The sequence below is a fragment of the Lampetra fluviatilis genome, chromosome 69 (assembly GCF_964198595.1).
Source record: "Lampetra fluviatilis chromosome 69, kcLamFluv1.1, whole genome shotgun sequence".
NCBI lineage: Eukaryota > Metazoa > Chordata > Hyperoartia > Petromyzontiformes > Petromyzontidae > Lampetra > Lampetra fluviatilis.
The window spans coordinates 6,008,888-6,012,837 of record NC_136343.1 but is presented as its reverse complement, the minus strand read 5'-3'; the positions used below and the strand labels follow the sequence as shown (position 1 = coordinate 6,012,837).

The window sequence follows — 3,950 nt, the reverse complement described above, 5'->3', positions numbered from 1 at the left end:
GATGGCTGCCCCCGTAGAGAAGACACCCCCAGGTAAGATGACTGCCCCCGTTGAGAAGACACCCCTCAGGTAAGATGGCTGCCCCCTTTGAGAAGACATCCCCCAGGTAAGATGGCTGCCCCCTTTGAGAAGACATCCCCCAGGTAAGATGGCTGCCCTCGTAGAGAAGACACCCCCCAGGTAAGATGGCTGCCCCCGTTGAGAAGACATCCCCCAGGTAAGATGGCTGCCTTCTTTGAGAAGATATCCCCCAGGTAAGATGGCTGCCCCCTTTGAGAAAACACCCCCCAGGTAAGATGGCTGCCCCCGTTGAGAAGACATCCCCCAGGTAAGATGGCTGCCCTCGTAGAGAAGACACCCCCCAGGTAAGATGGCTGCCCCCGTTGAGAAGACATCCCCCAGGTAAGGTGGCTGCCCCCTTTGAGAAGACATCCCCCAGGTAAGATGGCTACCCCAGTTGAGAAGACACCCCCCAGGTAAGATGGCTGCCCCCTTTGAGAAGACATTCCCCAGGTAAGATGGCTGCCCCAGTTGAGAAGACACCCCCCAGGTAAGATGGCTGCCCCCGTTGAGAAGACATCCCCCAGGTAAGATGGCTGACCCCGTTGAGAAGACACCCCCCAGGTAAGATGGCTGTCCCAGTTGAGAAGACATCCCCCAGGTAAGATGGCTGCCCCCGTTGAGAAGACACCCCCCAGGTAAGATGGCTTCCCCCGTTGAGAAGACATCCCCCAGGTAAGATGGCTGCCCCCGTTGAGAAACATCCCCCAGGTAAGATGGCTGCCCCCGTTGAGAAGACATCCCCAGGTAAGATGGCTGCCCCCGTTGAGAAGACATCCCCCAGGTAAGATGGCTACCCCCTTTCAGAAGACATCCCCCAGGTAAGATGGCTGCCCCCGTTGAGAAGACATCCCCAGGTAAGATGGCTGCCCCCTTTCAGAAGACATCCCCCAGGTAAGATGGCTGCCCCCTTTCAGAAGACACCCCCCAGGTAAGATGGCTGCCCCCTTTCAGAAGACACCCCTCAGGCAAGATGGCTGCCCCCTTTCAGAAGACACCCCCCCAGGTAAGATGGCTGCCCCCGTTGAGAAGACATCCCCCAGGTAAGATGGCTGCCCCCGTAGAGAAGACACCCCCCCAGGTAAGATGGCTGCCCCCCGTAGAGAAGACACCCCCCCAGGTAAGATGGCTGCCCCCGTAGAGAAGACACCCCCCCAGGTAAGATGGCTGCCCCCGTTCAGAAGACACCCCTCAGGCAAGATGGCTGCCCCCTTTCACTAACAAGTGCCACGTGACGTCACCGCAGGGCTTGTCAGTTCCGGATGACGTAATTTCCGGGACCGGCAGTTCCGCGTGACGTCACTCGGGGTTTGACGGTTTCGGGTGACGTCACTCAACGTTTTTTTTTGTTGCCGGATCGACGTCACTTCCGGCGAGGGCGTGGCTAGAATAAGCCGCCATCTTGGTAGGGTGGGCAAAGTCGCTATCAAAGGAAGCACAACAACAACCACCACCACCACAACAACCACAACAACAACAACAACAACAAACTACTACTACACTACGAGTACTACGACTCGACTACGACCACCACAACTACAGTTGCGACCGCCATCGCTGTGACAGATGTAACACTACAACCACCATCGCTACACAACAACAACAACAACCACAACAACAACTACCACAACAACAACCAAAACAACAACCACAACAACCACCATCGCTACACTACAACCACAACAACCACAACAACCACAACAACTACCACCACCACAACCACAACTACTACCACAACAACTACCACAACTACCACAACAACAACCACCATTACTATACTACAACAACAACCACAACAACAACAACAACAACCACCACAGCTACCACAACTACTACCACAACAACTACCACAACTACCACAACTACTACCACCACAACCACAACAACCACAACAACAACAACAACCACAGCGACGAGCAGCAGCAGCCGCCGCCGTCCTCATGGTTCTGGAAGAAGCCGCGAACATGGAGGCGGAGGAGTTTGGTGAGGAGACCGCGGTGGTTGTGGTGGTGGTGGTGGTTGTGGTGATGGTTGTGGTAGCTGTGGTTGTGGTGGTTGTTGTGGTTGTGGTTGTTGTGGTGGTGGTTGTGGTAGCTGTGGTTGTGGTGGTTGTTGTTGTGGTAGTTGTGGTGGTGGTTGTGGTAGCTGTGGTTGTGGTGGTTGTTGTTGTGGTAGTTGTGGTGGTTGTTGTGGTTGTGGTTGTTGTGGTGATGGTTGTGGTAGCTGTGGTTGTGGTGGTTGTTGTTGTGGTAGTTGTGGTGGTGGTTGTGGTAGCTGTGGTTGTGGTGGTGGTGGTGGTTGTGGTGGTGGTGGTTGTTGTGGTTGTTGTGGTGGTAGTTCTTGTTGTGGTAGTTGTGGTATTTATAGTTGTGGTGGTTGTTGTGGTGGTGGTAGTTGTGGTGGTGGTAGTAGTGGTGGTAGAGGTGGTGGTAGTTGTGGTATTTATAGTTGTGGTGGTAGTTGTGGTAGTTGTGGTGGTTGTTCTAGTTGTGCTAGTTGTGGTGGTGGTTGTGGTAGTTGTGGTGGTGGTTGTGGTAGTAGTGGTGTTAGTTGTGGTGGTTGTGGTGGTGGTAGTTGTGGTGGTAGTTGTGGTGGCAGTTGTGATGTAGTTGTGGTGGTTGTGGTGGTTGTGGTGGTGGTAGTTGTGGTGGTAGTTGTAGTGGTGGTAGCTGTGGTGGTTGTGGTATAATGGTGGTGATTGTTGTTGTATAATGGTTGTGGTGGTTGTGGCGGTGGTTGTATAATGATGGTTGTTGTATAATGGTTGTGGTGGTGGTGGTTGTATAATGGTGGTTGTTGTATAATGGTTGTGGTGGTTGTGGTTGTATAATGGTGGTTGTTGTATAATGGTTGTGGTGGTTGTGGTGGTGGTGGTTGTTGTTGTATAATAGTTGTTGTGGTTGTTGTTGTTGTTGTTGAGTCAGTCCCGGCTGACTTGACGGAGTCTGAGCGCGTGGAGTTGGCTCACATCCGGAGACGCAAACTCAACCTGCAGGAGGAGATCCTGGTGAGCCACAACCACAACCACAACCACCACAACCACCACAACAACAACCACAACAACAACCACAACAACAACAACCACAATCACAACAACAACAACAACAACCACAACAACCACAACCACAACCACAACAACAACAACCACAACAACAACCACAACAACAACCACAACAACAACCACAACAACAACAACCACAACAACAACAACCACAACAACAACCACAACAACCACAACCACAACAACAACCACAACAACAACAACCACAACAACAACAACCACAACAACAACCACAACAACCACAACCACAACAACAACCACAATAACTACAGCCTCTACAACAATAACAACAGCCACAACCACAACCACCACAACAGCCACAACAACTACAACCTCTACAACAATAACAACAGCCACAACCACAACCACCACAACAACAGCCACCACAACAACAACAACCACAACAACCACCACAACAACCACCACAACAACTACAGCCTCTACAACAATAACAACAGCCACAACCACAACCACCACAACAGCCACAACAACTACAACCTCTACAACAATAACAACAGCCACAACAACAACCACAACCACCACAACCACAACCACAACAACTACAGCCTCTACAACAATAACAACAGCCACAACCACAACCACCACAACAGCCACAACAACTACAACCTCTACAACAATAACAACAGCCACAACCACAACCACCACAACAACAGCCACCACAACAACAACAACCACAACAACCACCACAACAACCACCACAACCACCACAACAACTACAGCCTCTACAACAATAACAACAGCCACAACCACAACCACCACAACAGCCACAACAACTACAACCTCTACAACAATAACAACAGCCACAACC

At 51.3% G+C, this 3,950-nt stretch overlaps 1 long non-coding RNA gene across 1 annotated transcript in view; it reads left to right on the top strand.

Annotated features, from left to right (window-relative positions):
* The first annotated feature begins 1,427 nt into the window (after positions 1 to 1,427).
* LOC144952639 (uncharacterized) overlaps positions 1,428 to 3,950 on the top strand; it is a 5,252-nt gene continuing 2,729 nt past the window's right edge. The window contains exons 1-2 of the long non-coding RNA XR_013640661.1: positions 1,428 to 2,043; positions 2,985 to 3,067. This is a non-coding gene — a long non-coding RNA (uncharacterized LOC144952639). The remainder of the gene's footprint in view (positions 2,044 to 2,984; positions 3,068 to 3,950) is intronic.